The sequence below is a fragment of the Garra rufa genome, chromosome 12 (assembly GCF_049309525.1).
Source record: "Garra rufa chromosome 12, GarRuf1.0, whole genome shotgun sequence".
NCBI classification, from domain to species: Eukaryota; Metazoa; Chordata; class Actinopteri; order Cypriniformes; family Cyprinidae; genus Garra; species Garra rufa.
The window spans coordinates 38690429-38706975 of record NC_133372.1 but is presented as its reverse complement, the minus strand read 5'-3'; the positions used below and the strand labels follow the sequence as shown (position 1 = coordinate 38706975).

Genomic DNA, 16547 nt, shown 5'->3' with positions numbered 1-16547 from the left:
TTAGATGTTAGATTTTCTAATATTATATATGTGTGTGTGTGTGTGTGTGTGTGTGTGTGTGTGTGTGTGTGTGTGTGTGTGTGTGTGTGTGTGTGTGTGTGTGTGTGCACCTGGTATTCATCACGTTGTGGGGACCAAATGTCCCCACAAGGATAGGAATACCAGTAGATTTTGACCTTGTGGGGACATTTCTCAGGTCCCCATGAGGAAACAGGCTTATAAATCATGCACAATGAGTTTTTTTGAGGAAGTAAAAGTGTGCACAATCTCCTGTGAGGGCTAGGTTTAGGTGTAGGGTAGGTGTAGGGCGATAGAAAGTACGGTTTGTACAGTATGAAAACCATTACGCCTATGGAATGTCCCCATAAAACATGTAAACCCAACATGTGTGTGTGTGTGTGTGTGTGTGTGTGTGTGTGTGTGTGTGTGTGTGTGTGTGTGTGTGTGTGTGTGTGTGTGTGTGTGTGTGTGTGTGTGTGTGTTTTCACAACCAACTGAAATTGAAAAAGAAAAAACTGACACAAAGTTCATCCCTGAATGAAACATAACTGAGATCTCATGAGCCATGAAAACTCAACCGCTGAGCAATAACATTTTCCTTTGGGGACATAAGGAGGCAAAGAGAGATAGAGAAGTAAAAAATGAGCGTGATCCAGACCCGGTGGCCAAAAGAGAAAGAATGAGTCTGCGAGAGATGTATTTCCTGTTTTAATCTCAAAGGAACACACCGTGCAGGATGAGGGGATGTTCTCGCTCTGGTGGGAGGCGGCGATGGCACACTGACGACTCCTAGGCAACCAATTTGTTTGTTTATTGTCTTGGTGTTTTGTCGCGGTTACAGTTCATTGCAGTCTGCCTCCACTCCAGCACGCTCTTTTAAATGGCATCTATAAAACATGCGGCCTCTTTGCCCGTCTTCCTCATCCCTCTCTCACGCTCCGGCGTTTTCATATCCCCCTTTTTTTCCTCTTTATCCCTTCCCTCCCTCTTTCAGTTCTTTCTCTCTCTCTTTGTCTCTCACTTCTCACATCAGTCAAGCATTATGTGGTGGCACAGAAGCTTCCAGGATGCCCACTCACATTCTCTGCGCTCACAAAGCCGCCCTGCTCTCTGCTAAATCCAATCACACACCGAGCTGCATTCGACAAAGAGCACATCGGCACAGGGAATAATCACTCGCAAAATATCCGCAAGGTTACGCTGTTGCATAATCAAGGATATGCGAGTTTAGCGCAAGAAGCTCTTTATCTATAAACAATTCCATTTTGTGGATATTCCTGACTAAAATATTTTAAAGGTGAAGTAACTTTACGCTAATGGAGACTGTTTTCTAGATCACCCTGCTTCTCATTGGTTGGAAAAACAGAAAGCCCCGCCCCAGACATTATTGAAACAACAGTATAATATTCCAAAAGCATCATATTTTTCAGGAGAATCATCCTATATTAAACTGGCAATAACTTTTGTAGCTTTAAGGATTCATCTATTTTAAATTTAGTATTTAATGTTTGATAACTTTATTCAATTTCTGTATATTTCCTACTTGCTGAAGGGCATGGGTAAATAATGGATGGTCTAATAAATGTTACAATTGATAGCTCTCAATCATACTGTAGTGTTGAATGGCTATAGTTGATGGTTAAATATTAGAAGGAAAAAAGTAATTTCCTAGAGACATCAGTAATATTGGTATCAGTGATACTGGCCTTCAGTTATCAATTTTTTTTTAATATTTAAAATATACTGTCGTTATGTTGTTTCTACATTAATTTGAATTAGGAATTACTACAATATTAAAGTATATTTAAAAACTTTGATTAATTAGTTTTTTTATTTGATAAACTAGAGAAAATATTTAATATATTATATAATATTTTTATATTTTATATATTATATTTAATGTATTATATAACAGAGAAAAAAAGTATAAAAATCACCTTTAATTTCACAATATAAGTCTAGAAAACTAAGCGCTGTTACAATCAGTTTTTTCTAGGGTTGCAAAAGTTAACATTAATTTAAATGTTTAAACTGAAAGTTTAATCCTGGGGATTTTATTAATTGCATATTCAGTTACATTTATTGAAATTACTTGCCAAATGGGCCACAAGGGTGTGCTAGAAGAAAAATATGATTTGAGGTTAACACAAGGTTTTAGATACTGTTATTGTTTAAATTTGTCCAAAGACTGTCCAAAGTACAAAATCATGATATTAATCACAATTATTTTCAATAGAAAGACATATTAAAAATAAATAAATATATATATAATATATATATATATATATATATATATAATATAATTATATATAAAAAATTATATATATAATATAATATAAAATATATTAATACATATTTTATAATAACTAAATATTTAAAAAAATTGGAAATATTTGTGTCCATAGCCATAGTCATAAGGGTCCATTTTTTTTAAGTTTTATACATCACCTGAAAGCTGAATAAATTTCTTTTTTTACAAAATATTTTCATAGAACATGCCAATGATTTTTGGCATAAAAGAAAAATCAATAATTTTGAAGGATGTGGAAACACAATGCATTAAGATCCGTGGGGTGAACATTTTTAGAATTTTAAGATAAAGGTAAATTGTACTTAATTTGTCTTCTGGGAAACATGCAATTATCTTCTGTTGCTTCTGAAGGGCAGTACTAAATAGAAAAAAATCTATTTCAACAAAATAAGAGAAATGTGGACATCCTGTTCAAAAGTTTTCACCCCCCGGCTCTTAATGCATCGTGTTTCCGTCTGGAGCATCAGTGAGCTTTTGGACTTTTTTTAATAGTTGTGTTTGGGTCCCTCAATTGTCCTCAGTGTGAAAAGATGGATCTCAAAACCATATAGTCACTGCTAGAAAGGGATCAAATATGCAAAACAAAAAGAAAAATGCAATCTGCAGGACCTGGAGGATTTTTCTGAATAGTGCTTAGTTTATCTGTTCAGAACAAACAAGGGACTCGTTAATAACTATCACAAAACAAAAAAACTGTTGTAGATCATCCAGGTAACCACAAGGCTTTCCAATAGCTTCTTGAAGGGATTATTTTACTCATTTCAGCTTTTTTTTTTTTTTGTCTTGTGGACTATATGTAAACATCTTTTATGTAAGATATCTTACTCAGGACAGTATTAAATAAAAAATAACATGCATTTTGTATGATCTCTCTTATTTTGTTAAAATTATTCACATTTTCACAGATTCTGCAAGGGGTTCCCAAACATTCACATGCCACTGTATATAACTCTGTGACCATCTACATTAAAAATCTTCTTTTCTTCCTGACAATCTGTTTGTTGTTATTTTGTTGAGGCTTTGTCATTGTTCTCGCACACACACACACACACACACACACAGTGAGATAAGCCGCGGCTCCTATGAGCCATCACAGCTTTCTCAATTGGCTACGCAACTGAGCTTTGGACACATTACGTAGAGTGTGACATCCATCTCAATGCGAGCTGTAGCTGCTATATTTGCAGATTCAATGCTCTGTAGTGGCTCTGAATTGGTAATTCAAGCATGCTGTTTTGAGACTGCTTTAGTACTTTTAATTACAAACCCAAAGATTAGGATTCAAAGGAGGAAAAATCCCCAACGCTGCTTTATTATCCATGCTAGCTCTGTAAGTATGTAAAAAACAGGTGGATGCGCTAAAATGTACGAAAACACATTAAGCAAGACGTTAAATAGGAAGATTGGGGATAGTTGTTGTACAAAAAAAAGCTTTGGGCTTGTTATCACAAAACATGGGGCAAGTTGTCACAATAGAATCTGCTATTAAATAGATTTTCCAGCTAAGTGACACATTTATGAGACACTAAACGATTCATGAAATGCAAAGAGTAACGTATAAAACCTCAATTCCTGAGCGTTTGTGGCAAGTTCCCTGCATTTTATTCGTTTCAGGCCAGACAGGCTGCATGATTTTAATTTGACACAGCAACGGTGTGATTGCACCGAGCGGAGCCTCATTTCTGAGGCAGCAAGACAATGGCAAATCCATCTCGCATCGGTTTGCAGTTCCTTCTCACAAGCATGGAAAGCAATATCTCCAAATTACAGCCTCTGGAATTCGACAGGCTAAAGGCCGAGGACACAATGGCAGCGCTCTGTTCCTCAGGAAACAAAAGAGGCTGGACAGGCCTCTCGCACCTCTGCTTTGCCTCCGCAATAAATCACCTGCCATCTCATGCATGTATAGTGATCTTAAACACCCCTCCCTGTGAACATAATCTGCCCGAGCGATGATCTGTGATTGGTCGGTGGTGGTAGAAGTATAAGTTGGGCTGTTATGAGAGATACAGAGCAGTGGCTCTCAACTGGTTTTATATAACAGCTGGTTCTCTCTCTCTCTCTCTCTCTCTCTCTCTCTCTCTCTCTCTCTCTATATATATATATAAGGCAAATGAGACAGAAATAAATTCTCCATAACTGGATAAATCCCATATCAAAAGGAAATGGGTGGATTAGTCTTTAATTTTTTAGCTAAAGCATTTATTAATTTAATATATTAATTGAATAATTTATTATATGAATACATTTATTTAATATATATATTAATTATAAATTATATATAAATTATATATATATAAATTATTAAATATATAAATTATTTTTTTAGTGTATACACTTTTTCTAACATAATATTATATATTAACATTATATAGAACAATGTTACTAATGTGTTGTTTAGATAATTAGATCAATATTTAGTTTAATCTTTACTTTATATATATATAGTTATATATAATATATATATAGTAGTTTTTTTTAGCGTGCACTACGTAGTGCACCAACTTTTTAAATATAATTTTTATATAATATTCCAATAACAAAAGAATTAATGTAACAATACAATTTAGACAATTAGATAAATTATTGTATTTTTTACACACATTAATATATATATATATATATTTTTTTTTTTACAATATTATAGTAGTATTTAGTAGTATGTCAAGAGGGAATGGATGAAAAGGAGTATTTCAGAAAATATAATACAACATAACATAAGTTATTATATTATATTATATTATACTAATATTTAATAATATTTAATTTTAAATAATTAATTTAATAATCAATATATGTGACCCTGGACCACAAAACCAGTCTTAAGTCGCTGGGGTATATTTGTAGCAATAGCCAAAAATACATTGCATGGGTCAAAATTTTAGATTTTTCTTTTATGCTAAAAATCATTCAGAAATTAAGTAAAGTTCATGTTCCATGAAGATTTTTTGTAAAATTCCTACTGTAAACATATCAAAATGTCATTTTTGATTTGTAATATGCATTGTTAAGAACCTAATTTGGACAACTTTAAAGGTGATTTTCTCAGTCTTTTTGATTTTTTTGCATCCTCAGATTTCTGATTTCAAATAGATGTATCTCAGTCAAATATTGTCCTATCCTAACAAACCATACATCAATAGAAAGCTCATTTATTGAGCTTTCATATGCTGTATAAATCTCAGTTTTGTCAAATTTAACCTTATTACTGGTTTTGTGGTCCAGGGTCACATATATATCATTTTTATTTAATTGAACTTTTTTAGTGTGCATAATCTTTTTCAATATTTCAATATCAATTTAATTTTTTTATAGATTTCAATAACAATATAATTTATATAACAAAATAATTGAGATAATTAGATAAAAAAAGATGAACATTGTTTGACAATATTATTATTATTATATTTTTATATTTTTATATAATATTTCAATAACAATATAATTTAGATAATTAGATAAATAAAAAAAAATCTAATATTTTTTTTGTTGTTGTTGTTGACAATATTATTATAAATGTGATTTATCAAGAGGGAATGGATGGAAAATAGCAATTGCTTTTTTTAGTGTGCATAATCTTTTTTCAATAATTTTTATATATATATAATTTCTTATATACATCAGTCATTTATTTTTTACTTCATAAAATAGATAGAAAGATTGAAATGAGTATTTAGTTTATATATATACACATAATTTTATATATAATTTTTATTTTATATAATGTTTATTTTTTAAATTGTGTATAAACTTTTTTCAATATAATTTTTATATAATATTTTAATAACAATATAATTTATGTAACATATAATAACATATCATTTATATATATATATATATAGATATATATAGACATATGCTACAATATAACAAGTAAGTTATTTAACAATATTTATAATGATATTGTCTTACCTCTTATATTGTATAGTATATTATATCATACACAAATTGTACATTCTATAATATATACTACTTAGTATATTTATTTTATGTAATGCATATATACACTATATATAGAATATATATTCTATATATTAGTAATTCCACAACAGTATTATTATGTTTTGTGATTTTTTTTTTTTTTTTTTGCAACTCATTTCTATGCAAGTCCACTGATGTAGAAAACAAAAAAGGTTGCCAGACACCACCTGCTTACCAGAAACTTCTATTCCTGAAATCATTGTGCAATAGCAGAAGTGATTCATGCACCTGCTTCTTACACATACATATACTTGCCGAGAAAACTAAAAGTGATAAAGATATGCTTCATGTGTAGTTCGCCAATCCATTAGTCTTGTTCTAATGTTCCTGACCTTAAAGCAAATGTTAAGTCCTGTATAATTGCTACCGCAAATGTCTGTAAAAAAGTATCTTGTCATCCTATTACCTCTAACGATTGCTGCATTGACCTGCCTTCAAGAAGAAGTCTGAGAGCTCCTCCTACGTGCCAGACCGCCATCTATCTATATCTCACAGATCAGAAGGTCACACACTCTCAAGCGGATACTACCTGAGCTTGACCACGGCTACAAATGAGAAACATCTGTTCATATCTAACTGCCTTTCACTATCTTGTCAAGTGAAACCGCTTACAAAAGCGCTCTTCATTAAAACGGTGTCATTTTCAGTGCAAGATATCAAGCTCATTAGAGAAAAAACACATTGTTCTTTGCAAGAGGAAGGAGAAATGCCAGGGATTGTTTTCATCTTGTCAAGAGCAATATTCTGAAATAGATGAAAGTGGAGCTTGGCTGCAACTTTAGTTAAAGGAATAGTTCGCCTTAATGACCTCAAACCTACAGGATGGATGGATGGATAGATAGATAGATAGATAGATAGATAGATAGATAGATAGATAGATAGATAGATAGATAGATAGATAGATAGATAGATAGATAGATAGATAGATAGATAGATAGATAGATAGATAGATAGATAGATAGATAGATAGATAGATGTACTTTTAAGTCATTTTATATACAATTATTTGTAAAATACTAGCAAAAAGAGTGAAAGTGTATGGAAATAAAGAGCCAAGACCCATATGCTGATGTAATATATGTGCATATATTAAATTTCCATATTGTCATATGAAGTAAAAACATATGTAAAACCTATTAATAATTGGAATTATTTTAATATATTAACATATTTTGTATGTATGTGTCATATCCCTCATAAACCCTGTCAATACAATTTGACATATAACTGAATATAAAAGATAAACATATCCAACATAAATACAAAAACATATATAAACTTACAGATGTTGTTTCTTTGTTGATATGACTGCTGCGTATAATAGCATTTAAAAATCCATATAGATATTATGGTAACACATTTCAATAAGGTTCCATTAGTTAATATTCGTTTATGAACAAGCAATGAACAATAGACTTAATACACTAGTTTACAGTGCATTAATTAAGGTTAGCAAGCACAACTTGAAATGAACAATATCTAAGATTTATAAATGCTGTAGAAGTATTGTTCTTTTTTAGTTAATTTGACCTAAGTAGCCTAATTTAACAGACCTCTTAAAGGGTTGTTTTGGACCCCATTGACTTTGACTGCACAGTCAGAATACATTTATCTAAACTTTGTAGAAAAAACAATACCATGCAGATTTGGAATGACATGGGAATGAGTAAATAATGACAGAATTGACATTGTTGATTGAACTAAAATGAAAAATTAATATGCAGTGTGATATAGTGACAATATGGAGCTTTCACTTAAGAAGGAAAAACACCTAGTTTTATTCAGAGAGCTAAACTAAGCAAAAATAGGCCATTTGGTGCAGACGTTGTTATTTATATGACCAAAAAGATGACATTTTGAGAACCTGGAATGCAAATCAATGAGCTTTTTATAACAGTATAGCAGACTACTTTCTTAAAAAGCATAAAAATATCAGTTGTCACTCTATATACAGTATATCTTAGGAAGATGATATTTAAATGCGTAGTTTTATGACCAAAACGTATTGTAAACCTTATTGTAAAGTGTTACCGAGTTGATTAACATGTGTACATAATATGGGGGTTTTATATAAATCATGAACATACAATCTTCATCTACTCAGAAAATGTACATATGTGACCCTGGACAACAAAACCAGTCTTAAGTCGCTGGGGTTTGTTTGTAGCAATAGCCAAAAATACATTGCATGGGTCAAAATTTTTGATTTTTCTTTTATTCCAAAAATCATTGAGAAATTAAGTAAAGTTCATGTTCCATGAAGATTTTTTGTAAAATTCCTACTGTAAACATATCAAAATGTAATTTTTGATTTGTAATATGCATTGTTAAGAACCTAATTTGGACAACTTTAAAGGTGATTTTCTCAGTCTTTTTGATTTTTTTGCATCCTCAGATTTCTGATTTCAAATAGATGTATATCAGTCAAATATTGTCCTATCCTAACAAACCATACATCAATAGAAAGCTTATTTATTGAGCTTTCATATGATGTATAAATCTCAGTTTTGTCAAATTTAACCTTATGACTGGTTTTGTGGTCCAGGGTCACATATGTGACCCTGGACCACAAAACCAGTCATAAGGGTGAATTTTTTGAAATTGAGATTTATACATGAATAAATAAGCTTTCCATTGAAGTATGTGTTAGGATAGGACAATATTTAGTCGAGATACAACTATTTGAAAATCTGAGGGTGCAAAAAAATAAAAATATTGACCAAATTGCCTTTAAAGTTGTCCAAATTAAATTCTTAGCAATGCATATTACTAATCAACAATTACGTTTTGATATATTTACTGGGGGAAATGTACAACATATCTTCATGGAACATGATCTTTACTTAATATACTAATGATTTTTGGCATAAAAGAAAAATCAATAATTTTGACCCATACAATGTATTTTTGACTATTGCCCGTGCTACTTAAGACTAGTTTTGTGTTTTTATATATCACCTTATTATATAAAGCTATGTCATTTATTACATTCCATATGGGGACATTCTGCACAAGTCCTGCACAAACAGGTTTGCATGGTGAGTAAATAATGAATTTGACATTTTTATTTGAATTTCATAATTTAAATGAATGGATTAACTGTTCCTGTAATAAAAAACCAACACATATTTCAGTGGTGCTGCAGAAAATGATCCAAAATGCCAATATGTGGGTGAAACGGAGCGTCTGTTTCGGTAATGCACTGTGATCTGTCATCAGTCTGTCAAATGATGCTCTGAGACGTGAGACAGATTGCGATGCTGTGACCTTTGTTTGCGTGACCCGGAGAGCATAACCAATTTAAGTTGCCCAGCAGACACGTTGACTTAAACTAACAGAGCAGTGCCGCGTTTCAGTGAAACAAACCCTCCAAAAAAATCCGCAGCTGCCCTTTGGTCCGTCTGTCAGCAATTCCCACAAATAACACGGCACAATAAAATCATCGCCCAACAGGCCCACAGGCGTTTTCAAAGGCTGCTGACGGCGATCTATAAAGCACAGTAATGGGTCACTTGTCATGGGGCGTGAAAGGGAAGATCTACGGCGGCTCTCCAGTCGCTCTCCCGGGAGCGCAATTAATCAAGGACGAAGAGTATCAGCATGCAACAAAAGCCGTAAGGTTATTACAGCCACTGTTCTGCTGGATGAAATGCGATGATAGCGCTAATTGCAAAAAACAGCTGACCGCACACGAGACGCGGAAAGCAAGATGAAGGGCAGATGAAAAGGATGGAGACAAAGGAGGGGGGTGTAAAAGGAGGAGAACTTGTGTGCGAGTTGGTGAAGTCAGGGCCGACCCTGCTGACAAGATAAGCCGGGGTGTTCGCTTTCATTTCTGCTGCTCTGCTACTTGTTATACTTGTTCATTTTTACACTTAGGATTCATTAAGTGAATCTGCTATTCTACATAGGTTGTTTTCAAATCAAAGTCAGCCTGCTCATCTAATTTAACAGACAGCATTGTTCATTTGAAGGTCAACTGAAGTGCTTTGAAACATGCAGCGTTATTCTATGTGTTGATGTAATTTCTAAAACTACTAAAACAGGAAGACAGGGCGGGACATATCAAGCAATCCTGCTTCTTTTTTAAATACCCAATAGTGTTTAGACTGGTTTGTGTGAGACAGCGTGAAAGCAGACTTCTTTAGCCATAATGGAAAGCATACAGTGCCTTGTGAAATTATTCATACCGCTTCATTTTTTCACATTTTGTTATGTTGCTGCCTTATGTTAAACCACTTTAAATTACTTTTTTTCCACATCAATCTACACTCCCTACTCCATAATGGCAAAGCAAAAAATAGGTTTTTAACATTTGTGAAAATTTATTAAAAATAAAAAACTGAAAAGATCCCGTTGCATAAGTATTCATACCCTTTTCTGGGACACTCGAAATTTAGCTCAGGAGCATTCATATTGCTTCTAGATGTTACTACACTTCGAGTGGAGTTAAACTGTGGCAAAATCCTTTGAAGGATTATGATTTAGAAAGGCACACACCTCTCAGGAAAGGTCTAACAGCTGAAAATGCATATCAGAGCAAAAACCAAGTCCTGAGGTCAAGATAACTGCCTGTAGAGCTCAGTGACAGACTTGAGTTAAGGCAATGATCTAGGGAAGAGTTCAGAAAAAAAATCTGCTGCATTGAAGGTTCACAGAAGCATGTAGCCTCCATTATCCATAATGGAAGACGATTGGAACAACTAGGACTCTAGAAAATGTCTGCCAGCCCCCATCCAAGCTGACAGAGCTTGAGAGGTGAAAAGGTGAGGCAAAGAATGGCAGATAATTGTCAAATGCAGATGTGCAAAGCTTATCACATCATACCCAAAAAGACTTGAGGCTGTAAAGGTGTTTCAACTATGTACTGAGTTATATTTATGCAATGTACTTATTTCAGTGTTTTATTTTTAATACATTTGTAAAATGTGCAAATCTGGTTAGTGCTTTGTCATTATTATGGTGTATGGAGTGTAAATTGATGTGGGGAAAAACGAATTTAAAGCAGTTTAACATAATGCTGCAACAAAACAAAATGAAGGGGTATGAATACTTTTGCAAGGCACTGTATTTACACTGTCGGAATCGTTCACTATCCCCTATATAGTGCACTACGTGCCATTCACCATACAGAACATATTAAAACTGCGAACAAATGACTGATTTCTGCCACAGATTCAGTGTGTATTTATAGTGTAGGGGGCGGGACGCTTCGGATTCTAGAGAGGTGAGATTGATGAGAAGCTAAAGTGCAGGGTGATGTCATCAAAATCATTGATTCATATTGGTGGAAGTGAGAGACTGTAAGTTTTCATTGCTTATATCTTGCAAATATGAATTTTGTCATTGTTTTGAAACACTCTAGCTTATAGATAACCTTAGGGCTAACATACACTAAAAGCCAATTTCGATTTTGATTTCATGGGGACTTTAAAGGCTTGTTTTGGACCCCATTGACTTTCATTGTATAGTTGGAATATCTTAAACCATACAGGTTTGAAATGACATGAGGGTGTAAATGATGACCAAATTTACAGTTTTGAGTGAACTTAAATGAAAAATTAATATGCAGTGTGATATAGCGAGAATATGGAGCTCACACTTGAGGTGAAAAAACACCTCAGTTTTATTCAGAGGCCCAAACTGAGCAAAGATAGCCAATTTGGTGCAGACGTTATTTATATGTGACCATGGACCACAAAACCAGTCATAAGTAGCACAGGTATATTTGTAGCAATAGCCAACAATACCAAAAAACAATGGCAAAAATCATTAGGATATAAGTAAAGATCATGATCCATTGAGATGCTTTGTAAATTTCCTATTGTAAATATATCAAAATGTAATTTTTGATTAGTAATATGCATTGCTAAGAACTTCATTTGGAACTTTAAAGGCGATTTTCTCAATATTTAGCTTTTTTTGCACCCTCAGATTCCAGATTTTCAAATAGTTGTATCTCGGCCAAATATTGTCCTATCCTAACAAACCATACACCAATGGAAAATGTATTTATTCAGCTTTTTTATTCATGTATAAATCTCAGTTTCAAAAAATTGACCCTTATGACTGGTGTTGTAATCCAGTATATGACCAAAAAGATGACATTTTGAGAACTTGTAATGCAAATCAATGAGATTTTTATAACAGTATAGCAGACTACTTTCATAAAAAGCATAAAAATATCAATTGCCACTATATGTCTTAGTAAGATGATATTTAAATGCTTAGTTTTATGATCAAAGCTTTGGGCAAAACCTGTAATGCAATGCAATACAATGATGACTGAGAGATGTTTGGATGTATAGATAATCAAAAAATCTTCAGTAAATGCTCATCTCAAAGTTCAGTCAGTGCTCATCTTAAAAATTTCTTGCATTTACTCATTTTTAGAATCATACTAAAATGTCTTTTACTAAAAAAAAGGACCAAAAAGTATATAAAATGTTGGGTTTTTTCTGCTAAGTTTTGATCGTATTTATAATTCACAGGCCTTAGAAATGAATGTATCAGATGTGACCCTTGACCACAAAACCAGTCATAAGTAGGACAGGTATATTTGTAGAAATAGCCAACAATACATTGTGTGGGTCAAAATTATCGATTTTTCCTTTATGCAAAAATCATAAGGAACAAAACTTAATCAAACTTAATTTTTGATTAGTAATATGCATTTCTAAGAACTTCATTTAGACAACTTTAAAGGCAATTTTCTCAATATTTCGATTTTTTTAACCCTCAGATTCCAGATTTTCAAATAGTTGTATTTCGGCCAAATTTTGCCCTATCCTAACTAACCATACATCAATGGAAAGCTTATGTATTCAGCTTTTTGACCTTTTTGAATGGTTTTGTGGTCCAGGGTCACATATGACGAAAAAAAATGTCATTTTGAGAACTTAAAATGCAAATCAATGATATTATAACAGTGTAGCAGACTACTTTCATAAAAAAACATATCGATTGTCACCATTAATGTCTTAGTAAGATAATATTTAAATGCTTAGTTTTAAGAGTTTTAAGATCAAAGCTCTGGACAAAACATAATGCAATAAAATACAATGATGATTGAGACATGTATAGATGTATAGACAATCTAAAAATCTTTAGTAAATGTTTATCTTGAAATATAAATAAAAATAGTTTTTCATGCATTCATTCATGCATAATTTTTAGAATCATACTAATAGGCCTTTTATTAAAAAAAAAATCTAAAAGTATTAATGAATTATAAATCAAAAGGGGGATGGCATATAAAAGATAGCTTTTCTGCAAAGTTTTGATAATATTGATAGTTCACGGGCGTTAGAAATAAATGGATCAAATGTGATCAAGCAGTAGGATTTATAGGGTTGTAATTTGGAAGTGTTGACTGAAAAATAGTGAAAAGCATGCCAGAAAATTACTTATTTATATAGTTTATGAAACCTATTTTTTGGAGAATGATAAAATACACAGATAAAACATCAGTTAGGCTCCTATTGTGCAACCTTTGCTGTCCACTTTGTTGCAATAACGCTAAAAAGCTTCCTTTGACAGGAGATGAAAAGAGCTAAAGTTATGAAAGCTCCTAACTATGTCCACTTACTTCCAAACCAAATCACTCCAATGAAACAAATCACTTGTGAATCACCATGTCATAATTACGACTTCAAAACTAAATTTCTTACAAGGCTTTGAATACTCATGATCTAGAACAAATGTAGCTAAATGAGCTTTAGACAACCAAGCGAATACGGCAATACTTAGCAAGAATACAATTCAAGTTGAAAAAAAGATGGCATTTAATAATTAATTTGCTTTCAACTGCGCCATTTTTAGACTTTAAACCAGCTGCTTAAGTGATTATCTGCACACACAGAGAATTGTGAAATTCATTTAGTGAAGAATAAATAGATAATGCCTCTAATAACCACTAGATGGCACAGTCTCTAAAGATGTGATGTTAAAATCAATACGAAACCGTGATCGAAATGCATTTTACTTCCCTAATGTGACGTACTTCCAGATATTCAATGAGGAAAAGGGGAGGGGCTTAATGTAAGAAATTTTGTAATTGATTGGATTGCAAAAGGTTTGGTTTTTAGGGGAGGAGTTAAGAAATGTCAGCTGAAACTTTAAGCAGACAATGTATTGATTCCAACGATTCCAACATACACTGACATTATTTTGAAGACTTTAGACACAAAATGATTCACAAAGGTGCACCTGTGCTGTGGCCTGCATCTGAGATGCTGACTGACTATAATAATACATGTTTGGTAATTATGGGTAATGTGACATTGATCTTCAACCCGACAACAATCAGCAATGATTCAGATCCAAACACAAGTCAATTTCCCATTCAAACCCAACAACACAGAGAATTTCGCATCGGTCGGTTGAATTTTCCTCATGTGTTCCACCATATTAGGCAATGTCCAACTTTAGTGGGCACCATCATCTTTCTATTAACCACCCAATCCATCAACATCAACATGACCATCAGCTCAGCTCTATATTATCTTTCTGTAACCAATGTTTCTCATAAATCACAATTATCACAAATCTGGTATTAATACACTTTAAATCAAGGTAGAACAGGTATGATTATGACAGTAAAGTGCTTCACACACACACACACACACACACACACACACACACACACACACACACACACATATATATATATATATATATATATATATATATATATATATATACATTTTTCTTTTATTGTTATTTTTTATTCATGTATTTTGTGCGTTCTAATATTGGAACTACAATTCAAACCATTTAAAAATAAGTATTAAAAAATGAATACAAATTCGCAGACAGACACGTTATATATTTATCACTGACAAGATGTGCAAACATTTTTCTCATTTTATACCGTTTGAAATGCTAATTTCTAATATGAAATAATCCAGGTCTTACCTGTCGTTGAGCTCTCAATAAAAGTGAAGGGATAACGCTCTCATTTGCTTTTCATTGTCAGAAGTAAAACCCCAGCAGTGCCAACGACTGATAATTTCCCTTTGCGCAAAAACGATCCCAGGAAAAGCATCACCTACAGATTCAAACAAGAAAGCAAATGAAATTACAAGGATTCCTTGCGCCAGTTCAGAAAGTCTGAAATGAGTCCTCCAAACTCCCACTCTCCAAAGTTCCTTCAGATGCGTCTGAACTTTGCGCGCTGGAACGGATCTGAATGAGCATGTATGATGAGATGTTTAGTTGCAGTTATTGTAACGAAGGGTTCAAATCTGCAAAATCCCTTTATCCATTATAGGCTTCTCGAGTGGTAGTGGAGTGAGGGCTTTTGGCTGCTGCAGTCATGTGTTCAGGATGGCTGCTCGCTGTGTTGTGTGGAGAGGGATGGTGAGGTGCTCGACTCGCCTCTCTAGTGTTCAGCACTTCAAGCATCCTTTCGGAACCCATGGGAGATCGTTGAGCTCGCTGCGCTGTGGTGGGATGGCGCCCCCTGCTGGCCGCGGACTCACTGTACGTGATTAATGAACGTCATTGGCATTATATTACAAAATATCAAACCTAGTGAAAGCGTCTCTTTTCTTAATCATTTCTAATCACTTATGACAAATATTTTATATTTAAATATTAAACATAAAAAATATTCATTTTTAAAAAGTAAAAGACTAATGAATAACAGGAAATATTTACATATTTTTATTTAATGTTTACACATTTGACATATTTCTTTAACTTGTGTTTACTTTTAAAGAGTAAAAGACTACAGGAATGACAAATACTTAATATTTTTATATTTATTTATTTATTTATTTATTAATATGAAATAAAATTATTATATTATTATATATTATATTATTGTTATTATTTAATTTGTTTTTTAATAATTTAAAGGGATGGTTCGGAGTCGAGTCTCAAAAACTACAAATGGCGACACGTGAACGTCACTTCCCTGGTTTGGGAAAAGCACGTAAAAGTCCACCTACTACTTTGACATGCACACAGACGTAGTAGGTGGACTTTTACGTGCTTTTCCCAAACCAGGGAAGTGACGTTCACGTGTCGCCATTTGTAGTTTGTGAGACTACTAGGTCGGGTAAAAGTTGTTTTTAAAACACTCATGGTGGACTTACAAATTTTCCAATGCAGCGTTTTGTGAGTACATACCCTATTTACACTACTGAAAAGTTTGGTAAGATTACGTGCACGTTTAGTGGTGCAATTTACGAGATACATCACATGTACCATGTATGGCAGTAGCAAGCCATTCGAAAAACTCTGATATCAT

General features: G+C 33.0%; 1 protein-coding gene across 1 annotated transcript in view; it reads right to left on the bottom strand.

Annotated features, from left to right (window-relative positions):
* Nucleotides 1–15628, bottom strand: part of tafa3a (TAFA chemokine like family member 3a) — a 135257-nt gene extending 119629 nt beyond the window's left edge. Inside the window, exon 1 of the mRNA XM_073852334.1 lies at nt 15209–15628. The gene's annotated coding sequence lies outside the window, so the exon portion shown is untranslated. The remainder of the gene's footprint in view (nt 1–15208) is intronic.
* Nucleotides 15629–16547: the final 919 nt, after the last annotated feature.